Source organism: Anabrus simplex, chromosome 8 (genome assembly GCF_040414725.1).
Source record: "Anabrus simplex isolate iqAnaSimp1 chromosome 8, ASM4041472v1, whole genome shotgun sequence".
Taxonomy (NCBI): Eukaryota; Metazoa; Arthropoda; class Insecta; order Orthoptera; family Tettigoniidae; genus Anabrus; species Anabrus simplex.
Genome location: NC_090272.1, coordinates 12,218,102 through 12,230,743, shown reverse-complemented (window position 1 = coordinate 12,230,743; position 12,642 = coordinate 12,218,102). Strand labels below are relative to the sequence as shown.

The 12,642-nt window shown below is 39.9% G+C and overlaps 1 protein-coding gene across 3 annotated transcripts in view; it reads right to left on the bottom strand.

The window, feature by feature from the left end:
• LOC136879195 (modifier of mdg4) overlaps positions 1-12,642 on the bottom strand; it is a 617,535-nt gene that overhangs the window by 63,956 nt on the left and 540,937 nt on the right. The window lies entirely within an intron of this gene.

Below are 12,642 nucleotides of genomic sequence, written 5' to 3'. Positions count from 1 at the left end.
GAGAAGTAGGAGGACAGCAAGGGAATGATGGTCAGGTTCAGAAAAGAGACTACAAAACAGAGGATTGTGGAGATGCAGAGTTAATTTACAGAGGCTGGCAGACTGAACACCGAAAGTTTAAAATGAAGTTTATATTTCTATTTTTCAGCAAAATGTCAGCATGAATACGAGTACAAAAATATAACCAATGATATACTCTTAGGACATAAGCAACAGAAATATGTATTTTACTAAATATAGAAATCTTGAGAGGCAAATGTTTTAGCTGGGACTGTTGATATCATGATCACAGCTAATACAGAAATCTGTATCAATTTCTTTTAATAACACAATACTGATATTTAATTTTAGAAATCCATTACACATGTTGTCAATGGAATGATGATGCTGAAACACAAGATCCCGTGAAATCTCCAAAGCCGCTAAGCAATATTGGATGTGGTCAGCACTAGGACGGTTGGAAAGGAACTGGCCATCCTGCTGCAATGACGAGGTCACTCACGTACAAGTTTGGATAAGACACAAAATTCCCAATACTGTTCTTCAACTGAACCTGTATTTGACACAAAAGACAGATGTTTGACTTGGAGAACTGACATCCAGACAGGAGTCCCTTTGTTCTAATAGGGAGTTCAAGGAAGCATTAGGCTGAACAGAAATTGGGATTAAGATATGAAGATGACAATACTGAACATTATGAACAAAGTTTCCACAACTATTAAGCCTCACCACCAATAGGAAAATATCTCTCTATACGAACAAGTTTAAGTATCTGGCCAGGACCATTAGACTGATCCAGGTAGACATTCTCTACAATGAGGTCACTCCTTGACTTCACTGCGTGGTTAGTGTTTTTATGGAGCAGAGACACGGTCATACAGGGTGTGTTGTGGTTGTGATTATTTTTTTAGAGGAAGTACAACTGGGCAACCATCCTCTATTAACACCAATTAGAGGAAAAAAGGAAGAGGCCTGACCCTTCAAAAAATGAAGATATCAGCAAGAGAAAGGGAAGGGCTATGAAGAGACTCCCTAGGCCTTGCAAAGCTTATGCTCCACCATTGGGATAGGAAGAGAACAAGAGCTGACCAAGCAAGGTCAAACAGGAAAGGCTGAAGTATGTGGGGGCAATGCCAGTTGAAAGTGCCTGGGTCTTAGGACAGGCAAAGGGTACTGTGAACTATGTCTCGGTCACTCACTCCCTGTGGATGGAGGAAGCTACACAACATCAAGGACTGGGCAGAACAAATTCTTAAAGCAGTGTAAACAGAAGTAAACTTGCTAACATCTGGGAGACCTGAGACAGTACAAAGAACACGTCATATGTCTATAGAATACTGAAAACTTGAAATTAATTTCAAAATAGAATTAGGATTGTACATTTCTTAATATGGATGATATAACTTGAATTTAACATTTCAAATTCATCCTCAGCACTGATTCAATTCATGTGAATAACAATATCAGTTCCCAGGTTGTTACTAGCCCAAGTCAAGGCTTGGAAGTGGAGGCCTCGCCCACACATGCTAGAGAGGCATCCATGGTTCCTCCACATGGGTGATACGGTGTTTCAGGTGAACTGGTGCTGGTGATTGAAGTGAAGGCTCACAGCAGGGTGCTGGAACCAACACATCACTTTGCTCTACGTAGCTTAGACGAGCCGCGGGTTGGGAAAGGGGCAATCCCAACCTAGTGGGAAAGTCATGGCTGTGAACTCAGTCATGATAATGCCAAGTGGAAACCACTTGAGTAGGCCTACTGAAGGCGGAACAAACCTGGCTAGATTCGAGCCAGGGGCGGACCGCTGGATGGAGGACTGAGGGGCGTGGTCTCTGCTACGGAGAGCCTGAGTCGCGAGAGGACAATGTCTGGCTGTATGTCTCACCATGGATGGTGAGAATGACGCTCAGGACCCTAGAAGTGGCAAAAACCCTATGATTGATTGAAATGTGGATGGTTATAAAGAACCAATTTCAAAAACTTCTACATCAAGGGAAGCCATGGAAGCTCCAGCAGAGCAGATCCAGGAGCAAGCCCAAGATGAAAATATGGAGACAGAAGTCCCAATTGGACAGGCTGTCATCGATTCAAAACAAGAAATGGCAACAGAAGCTCCAGTAGAGCAGACTGCTACCACAAGCAAACCAGGAATGTCTGTAGAGATAGAACTGAAGATTTCTGCATCGAAAATCAACAGATTACATATCAATAGACCACCTCACAACAGTGCACATTACAAGGAAAGGAAGAGAGCGAGGAAGGAAGCCAAAATAGCGGCTGGAACTTGAACGGAGAAGAAGCCAAGGAACAGGGATCGGCAAGAGGCTATCCCTCCGACTACGCCCAAAAGGCCAAGGTCGGGGGATAGTACGCTGTCAAGTTCGGCTACAAAACCGCCTGCCAAGAAACAGAAAGAAGAGATGGTCATGTCCTTTCTGGAAAGACTAACTTCAATCAAGGTAGCCATAATACCTAAAACCTTTCCAGGCGGGAAACTGAAGGAGGAAGACGTGAAGGAACTTTCATCTGTTCTGATAGCGCAAATGAAACCCCTGTTGGACGGATGCCTTCCAGGCTTCTTCGAGTGTCCAAGGCTGGAAAGTGGAGCAATGGTACTGATCTGTGCAAATCCAGAAATTAAAAGCTGGCTGTAACAGACAGTGGCCAACTGCAACCTTTGGAAAGGGGAGAATTTGGAGGCGGCAGAAGCCAAAAAGGTGCTGAATACTACAAAGGTCATCACCAAGTTTCCTCCTCCATTTGACAAGATGAAGGTTGATGATGTGCTTGTTAGGATACATTAGCATGACACCAAACTTCCGATGAAAGAGTGGAGAGTGCTGAATGCAACAACTACTGATGACACAGGAAGGACAATTGTTTTGGCTCTTAATGAAAGAGATTTTGAAGAGCTCAAGAAGAGAGGTCTTAAGGCCAAGCTTGGACTTGGGCAGATCAAATTTCAAGTAATTAAGGGAAAAACAAAACCCAGCGTTGGCAAGGATGGTACTGAAAGTTCTACAGGCCAACCTACAACATAAAAAGTGAGCTGTGGCCAATTTTGTCAGGAAGTTCAAGTCCGACGCTATCGATGTGGCTCTTATACAAGAGCCATGGGTAGTTAAGGGCAGAGTAGCAGGACTGGTAGAATCTGGAGGTAAGCTAATGTATGATACTACATCGAATAAGCCTAGAACATGTTTTCTTGTGAGCAGAAAACTAAAATGCCTTATGTTGCAGGAACATTGTTCAAAGGACTTAGTGGCGGCCAAGATAAAACTTGGAAATTGGGAAGGTCCTAGAGAAATAACCATAGGCTCTGCATACCTCCCATATGACTCAACTAATCTGCCCCCATCAGAAGAAGTTGAGAACCTAATTTGCAACGCAAAGAGGAAAGGCGAACACCTAGTCCTTGGAGCAGATACAAATTCACACCACATGGCATGGGGCAGCACGAACTGCAATGCAAGAGGTGAGTCTTTACTAGAGCTTATTATTGGAACTGAGTTGACGATACTAAATCTAGGAAACATGTCTACATTTATAAATAAAAATTGTAGGGTGGTAATAGACATTACACTAAGCACTACAAATATTGAAAACTTTATTAAAGACTGGAAGGTGCTGGAGGAACCATCATTGGCAGACTACCAGCACATCCAATTTGCAATAGATGCGAAACCATGTGGGATTGAGATGTACAGAGACCTAAAAAGAACTAACTGGGATAGATACAGAGAAGTTCTAGGGAAGGCTGTACAAAAAAATTCCAACTAACGTGAGAAGACAGAAAGAATTGGATGAGGCAGTGGAACTATTAGAAGAGGCCTTTATAGACTCATTCCATGAAAACTGTCCTTTCAAAGAAAAGAAAAACACCAAAAAAGTAAGGTGGTGGAACAACAAACTAGCAAAAATGAAAAAAAGAGGTTAGGATATTGTATAGAATATCATCAAGAAATGGTATGTGGGACGTATATCATAGGAAACTCACTGAGTATAACCTAGAGATATGGAAAGCAGAAAGAAAATCTTGGAGGCTGTTCTGTGAGAAAGTGGAATCACACACTGAAACAGCAAGGCTCCAGAAGGTTCTTAAAGCAACCCGTATAAATCAGGTGGGGACACTGGAGAAACCAGATGGCATGTTTACTCAGGCGGAGAAAGACACGCTGGAGATGCTAATGGCGTGTCACTTTTCTGAGGCTGAGGAGATGACAGAAGAAGAAACGGTTGGAACAGAGACCGGAGCTCGAACAGCAGACTGGAACAGTGCCAACAGAATAATAAAACACAACCACGTAAAATGGGAAATCGACACTTCACCCTGCAAAGGCTTCGGGGCCAGATGAGATACTTCCGATACTCCTACAGGGGCCTATTCCACAAAAGTATGGTCTTGTACATTACAAATAAATTCTCTAGTAACTAGTACAAATACCAGATTTTCTGTTCCACAAAAGAATTTTCTACAGTTGTACTTTACTACTCCATACTTACAAATTACCAGTGAATTTTTAAGGGTGTGTTCCACGAAAGTACTAGTACTTGTAACTTACTAGTGAATTGAGAAGTATTCTCTACCAGTGAAAGGACATTAATACGTAAATGTACTAGTGCTATTTAAATATGCTTCAGACACATTTTGATAAATATGTGATCTAGCAGTAGTGATAGTGATGGTGATGAAAATGAAAACTACCCCCTGTACAGGGAAAGAATAAACTTACAGTTTAACAATGTATTTCAATACAATGAACATTTTAGGTTAAGCACAATACAAGTGGAAGAACTTTTGATAGATATTGGGCATAGGTTAAAACATCCTACGAACAGAAATAAATCTCTCTCTGCTAAACAACAGTTACTAAAAAATCTTCGGTCTGTAGGTCAATACATTCTGTGGTAGCTGCAATAAATGATGTAAAATTTCCTCAAATTGTTCGTTGGCCTGAAAATACTGAACAAACATGTTCCAAGAAGGACATCCTTGGAATCATTAATGAGCAGAATACCTCTTACATACGCCCAACTTTTCCCCTCAAAAGCTCCATGAGCTTTTCCCAAGTCAAATATTTCCATCCAACCATTTATTTTGTCTTGTTTTTTCAGAATCTCGCTGAATGCACTGAAACGAATATCTTTCCTTTTTTCTATTTCCTTCAAAATGAATAACTTCGTTTTTCTTGACATCATTTTAACAATTCATGCAGAGTTTGCAATTTCGTAACAATTAAGTTTGACGGCCGAATATCGTTATTAGCGGCAACTGATTCCTAATGACAGACCAAGGTATGTCAGACTATCGTGGAACATATGCGAGGATCATGGAAGAACAGGAGTAATTTCGTATCATCAAAGAAATAAACTGAAAAATAACGTCGTAGCATTAAGAAATTCACAGGAATATTATTTCTTTGAATCTTTGCTGCATAAGTTACCTTAAAATACGATATTACGATAAATGCAGCAAGCATAACCTAATTCAACGAATGGAATACGAAGATAAACAGCTGATTCATGCTATGACGTGGTGTGTTTATTGATATGTCGTCACTTGTAAAACTTGTAACAATTCACTAGTAATATACAAGAGACTTACAATCTTTTGTGGAACAGAAATGTACAACTCCATACATTACAAGATCCCACACTAGTAACTTGTAATGTACAAGACCATACTTTTGTGGAATAGGCCCCAGGAAGGATGGGAGATACTCGTCAATGCCCTAACGGACCTCTTCAGAGCTAGTCTAGCTTTAGGGTACGTGCCGAAATCATGGCCTGAAGCTAAAGCACTATTCATACCTAAACCTGAAAGGGCAATCTGGGCCCAACCCAAAGCATACAGACCATTATGTTTAACCTCCTTCATGCAGAAAGCAATGGAGAAAATTCTCAATAAATATATCAGAAGAACGGTGCAACTGAACTCAACGTTAGATGAAAATCAGTTTGCATATAGACCTGGCAGATCCACTGAAGTAGCACTCCACCAGTTGGTTTGTAAACTGGAGGAAAGCCTAGAATATAAAGAAATTGCACTGGCAGCACATCTAGATATAGGAGGAGCCTTCAGCAATACAACCTACCACTCTCTGATCAAAGCACTGGAAAAGAGCAAGGTGAGTAAAACCATCATCAAATACATTAAATCCATGTTAGATGGAAAGAAGATAAAAGCAAACCTGTTTGAAGAAATGCAGATGGTTAGGGCCATCCGAGATTGTGTTTGGGGAGGAGTTCTTTCGCCTCTGCTGTGGAACCTTGTGGTGAACAAAATCATAGCTATGCTCAACGAACAGGGTTTCTATACACAAGGATACGCAGATGACCTAGTGATTGTGGTACGAGGTAAGGTGATGAGTGTTACCCAGGACCTCATGCAAAGAACACTCAACCTTGTGGAGAACTGGTGTTGGGAAGAACAACTATCAGTCAACCCGAACAAGATAACTTTGGTCCCTTTTACAGAAGGAGAAAATTAGAAGGAAAGAGATCACTGAAGCTCCTTGGGCAAGATATACATATGGAAGAACAGGCACTGCATCTAGGTGTAGTGCTAGATAAAAGTCTAACCTGGAATCCACATTCAGAAAGGAACATAACCCGGGCCAAGAACTTGCTGTATGCATGCAAAAGAGCCGTTGGGAAGACATGGGGCCTAAGACCATCGATGGTAATGTGGATATACACAATGACCATTAAACCGTTGATGGCCTATGCTGCAATCTTCTGATGGCAGAAAGTAAGTCAAGGAAAAGTTGGCAGTAGATTGGATAGCCTACAGAGAATGGCATGCATAGCCATAATCGGGGCTATGAGAACTATGCCGACAGAAGTCTTGAATACTTTACTAGACCTCCCATCACTATGCAATTTCATAAAAGAACAGGCTAGAATGAGTTTATTTACACTGGCACAATCAGAGTGCTGGAACGCACAAAGACCCAATCTAGGACACTGTAAAATTAACAGAGTAATAACAGAGGAAGTTCTACACATGCCTTCTGATCATATGATACCAAAGTACAACTTTGAAAAACCGTTTGAGACCCAGATAATAAAAAAAGGAAGACTGGGATATCAACAAATGGAATACTGAAAAAGAAGATATAGTGTGGTGGACTGATGGCTCAAAGACTGGGGATAGCACAGGAGGAGGGATTAACGGGGTAAGACCTGAGAGATCAGTCCAGATGATCCTGGGCAGACACACTACAGTCTTTCAAGCAGAACTGATAGCTATCACAACATGTCTTGAAGAAAATCTGAAAATGAACTATAGGAATAAGAACATTTTCATTTTTACAGACAGCCAAGCACCCTTAAGGCAGAATTATCCAGTATTGCCACTCACTTCTCCTGAAGCTCTCAAAGTACAACACTGTCAAAATAATATGGATACCAGGGCATGCAGGTATAGAAGGAAATGAAAAGGCAGATAAACTGGCCAGGAAAGGGGCAGAAAGACATTTTGTAGGCCCAGAACCTGTATGCAGGATTTCCTATGGAGAAGCCCGATACTACATAGGAAAATGGGTACAAAAGAAACAAATGGAAAACTGAAAAAATACTCCAGAATGCAGACTTGAAAAGGAACTGATAAAAGTACCAAACAAGAAGCATACTAAAGAACTGTTGAAACTCAGCGGAGAAAATATAAGATGGGTAGTAGGACTGAGGACAGGACACTGCCATCTGAAAAAACACCTTCAGAGAATTGGAGTAATAAGAGACAACATATGCAGGAAATGCAATGAAGCAGAGGAATCAACTGAAAACATACTTTTCAAATGTGAGGCGTTGGGTAGAATCAGACTCTCCACGCTAGGACTACCAGGTGAAGAGAGAGAAAAAGTCCAAGAAGACCCAATAAGAACAACCTGCAGTTTTGTAAACGGAGCAGGTATATCTAGGTGGGAATGAAGGAAAAACATGGTAGCAAAAGATCTTAGAGGTTGACGCTAATTAGGAACTAATATTTAGAGGCCCCATGAAGAAAATAATAATAATAATAATAATAATAATAATAATAATAATAATAATAATAATAATAATAATAATAATAATAATAATAATAATAATAATAATAAGATGATCCATTCCCAGAGAAAGCAAAAATCATATCAACAATTTTATTCATTCAAACTGAATTAATTACTACATTATGGGTACGAAAGCTAAGAAGAGAGAGAGGCAGCACTTTAGCTGGTGTTGCCTGGTTAGTGGTAAGCTAGTTTTGTTGTTAGTGTTGCATTCCTACACTTGTCGCTCAACACTGTTTGTGTTAACCATCAGTAAGGGGGAAAAAGGGACATTTCTAGCCAAAACATTTCTCCTAAAGAAGATATCACATGACAGAATCATTCACAAATTCCTATATCATGTCCGTCATGCTACAATATATTTGAGACAATATATAACCAAGTTATTCAGGAAATGACAAGAAACGAGGTATGTTTTAAATAAACAGAGACAACCACAGAAGAGGGTATTAACACATGAGAAGTTTGCAGATATTCAAGCAAGAGGGGATATCAGCCCAAGGAAATCTTCACACTGATTGGTGGAGTGTTGCAGGTGCTCACAAAAATTTCCTGTCGCTGAATGCTGCATCTCTCCGTCGTGGTATTGCCAATCCTTCTCTTTTAATTGTAACGGGTGAGGCTTATTTCCATGTAATTGGGTCTGTGAATTCTCGGAATACAAGGCAATCCTCATGTAGTACACAAAACTCTTCTTCACAATCAGAAAGTTCAATACTGCACACAGAAATATTTGGACCTATTTTCTTTTATGACACAGTTAAATCAGAACATACTGCACTATATTTTGAAATGTTCAGTTAAGGGAGGAAAGCTACTTCCAGCAGGAAAATGTCACTCCCATACAGCTCATCAGTCAGTGCATGCATGAGAACATGTGTTCGACAAGCGAATAATTACCCGTAGATTTATCCCCCTTCCTCCTTCCAATTTAAGTGTCTGTGAGTTTTCTTCACGTACTCTTGAAGCCTTGGAGAACGGAATCAGACGAGTACGTGAAATTTCAGAGGTGCAGGTACAAGTGGTTTCAGAATTTTTTACTCTGAGGCAACATTTGGTGATATCATTTTCAACAGCTGCTTCCATGAAAGGTAAGATCTATATTAGTTTCGAAATTCATTCAATATTAACTAACTGTAACTAATCATTTAGACCCATGGTAATGAAACTGAACGTCTGGTCAGCTTATCGCCCCCTGCGAAGGAAACAGATCGACGGCAATGACATACTGTGTAAGCATGTGAGCTGCAGCCTTCACTAATGGAGAACTGTGGTGATAGGTTTTGAAAAGTGAAATAAAGGGAGGGGGAGATAGCCAAGACAAGGGAAGTGGTTGGTTACTGGATGTTCGCCCGCTTGCCAAAGCTGGACATCAGCTGGTGTTCCTTCTCCCCCTCCCTTTATCTCACAACAATGATCACCGCCTGTATTATTCCATCCCCCACTGACGATGGATGCAGCTGAAAATTTTGGACCCTTGTCTTTCATTTATGTATAGTCCATCCGGTCAGTGGATCCAGAGTGGCCACGACTGGTCCGTGGTCCAACAGCTCTGCACTCTAACCAAACAGAGGTTCTACACCTTACTCAGGAGACGGGGAGGAGCTGGTACCCACCGCTGGCTCTCCTGAGAATGGTTTTATGTGGTTTTCCACTCTCCTGCAATAAGGCGAATGCCGGTACAGTTCCTAGTATAGGCCACGGCCGCCAACCCTCTCATGTTCTCCACACATTTCCTTCTCCAAAACAAATCTCCTGGCCTGAGAGAGAGCGTCACCATCTAGGAGGCCAACCTCACCATTCAGGGGAAGAATGAAAACAGTAAGTCATTGTTCTCCTAGTACTAAGCTATAGAAGTTAAGAGGAGATGATGATGATGATACTCGGGACAGAGAGATATCAAATCAATAATGACAAGTTTTGATGTAATACCTTTACGAAGAAAAAACCTGTATGTGTGCCTTCAGAACAGAAAATCAAACACCACAATTTCCTACTAAATAATATTTATTTACCTGATAAATAGATACAAGGAAATACTAACAAATTAGCTGAAAAGAATATCATACTGTCAGTAATTCAAGACCAAGTAAAGTGAGAATCTAAATTTGACATTCTGAGATCCACAGTTCATAAACTAAGAGTCTATTCTCAAGTCAATACACAGGGGAGACAAAGTATAATGTGCATGATTGTAATGACTCTTGAGCTCCACATCAGTTTAACCCAACAGACCTTAGTTAACAGTTTATGAGATAGGCAAGACAATGACTTTGGTGATAGAAAATATTAGAATAGGGCAATAATAATGACAATTATCTGTATTTATTATGAAATTAACAAAAGTTTAGAAATGCACAACTTCATCATAACTTGTTACAATCAAGAAGAAACAGAAAGAGAAAACAAGCTGAACATCGGAATACTAGCTGACAATTAATTCCTTTTGAACAGAATCAACCAGGAGTTTCAGGTTAAAATAAATACAGTGAAACCTTGTTGAGAATGTATATTGTCTGAGAAGGAATTATTTTGTGAAAAGTACTACGAGTATAAGTCAAAAAAGTTGATTTTACATGAGAGCCATTCGTCATCAGAAGCTGCTTGTTATACTGTACCGTAATATAGTTCTATAATTGTACACAACATTGACTTGTACCCCTAGGATTATAAAAGACAAAAAGATTAACTCAAAGCTACCATAATCAAGAAATGGGAACATTTTGACTTATACTCTAAGTACTTTTCACAAAAGAATTAAAACCATAAAATACTTGGCTCAGCATCACAATAATGAAATATGGATAATTATGATCTTACAAAAACTCCTACATAAATTACATGAGTTAAAAATTTCAATACTTGAAATTAAAGTTTTACCAGGGAAGCTTCATTACTCTCCCCTGAAAACTGCTTTCAGGTCAGCAAGTTTGATCAGCCAAGCTACTAAATAACACCAAGCCCACAATCACAAGTAATTTGTTACTTCTCTAATCTAAGAAAATAAACCACTTCCAATACAAAAGTGCCCAACAGGATGGTAAAAGCCTTTCTCTCTCTTTTTTATTTTTTGTTATCTTCCCTTGTTATTTGATAACCGGTATACCCGCATACCACATAAATTATGATTAGGCCTACTAGACTTTTAAAGGTTACGCTGCACTCAAGAACATAGTTCTGGATACAAGTATCAATTCTCAGACGTTCTCGAACGCATTATATTAAATAACAATCCACAAATTGGAAAAAAAAGAAAAACATGAAAACTCAAGAAATTTCAGTTCGTTTGTGACTTTGAGCTCGGCTGTGAAGTGTGTTTGAGACATTCACGGCACATGCCAGGACAGATAGGAAACGATGAAAACTTTTCAAATATTACGCTGTGCACAGAAAACAACTGCAATTTTTGTAAGCACATTATAACGTAAAAACATAAAAGTCCCCATCGTATATTCAGGCCAATACACTAATATCTCAAGACTTCCCATGGCTTTGTGCAGCATCTGCTGAGGTCACGAGAACATAAAATACCTGATTGTGTCAGAAGATTTTCAGTGCACCAATAGAAACTGTAGCAACGGTATGTCTAAATGAGTAAAAGTGCAAGGACTCAAAAGTGAACCACGACCAACCACAGAAGTAACAATATCTGAAGTCATGAGACACGAGAAAGCTACCAAGCATATTGCAGTCTCTCAGACTCGAGTAAGGTATACGACCACTTTAAAATACTAGGAGCAAGTTTGATTTCTGTCTGCAAGCCCTGAGAAAAGTACTGAAAACCTGCCCAACAATACAATCATAAAATCTGTCAAAAATGAAATCTAACCCCAGACATAATGGAGGTCTTTTTAAAGTTTGAACAGTTGATTAAATTTGTTCCATCTTCAAACAGAGCTGTCAGAATGCACTGTCTCTTTCTGACTGTTGTTGCCACTCTGATTTATGACTTCTGTGGTTTCCATGAACAATACCAGGGGAAAGCAACATTTGCACAGATGTGGTCACCATATATCAGTGTAGCTGTTAACGAAGGATGGGCAAATGTCCCAAATTTTAGCTAATCCTCCCTAAACATATAATGCCTACTATTATCTAAAGTTTGTGTTAATTAGCTTGCCCATTTTTCTTCAGTTCCATCTTAACATAAGCTCGTTGATAATAGTCGCCTGTTGATAAACTTAATCATAATAGGTGTATTATTTGATCCTGTATTGACTTGTTTAAATAGTTTTTTACCGGTGAGTTAGCCATGTGGTTAGGAATGCGAAGCTGTGAGCTCGCATCCGGGAGATAGTGGGTTCGAACCCCACTGTCGGCAGCCCTGAAGATGATTTTCCGTGGTTTCCCACTTTCACACCAGGCAAATGCCTAGGCTGTACGTCAATTAAGGCCACAGCCGCTTCCTTCCCATTCCTAGGCCTTTCTGTCCCATCATCGCCATAAAACCTATCTGTGTCGGTGCGACATAAACCAAATAGCAAAAAAAGAAGTTCCTTTATTAGAACAGTCATCTGTGAGAGTGTTCTTGTTACAATGTTTCAAACAAGTGTTGAGCAACTTCTGTTACTGAGTTGTGAGGTGATAGTGT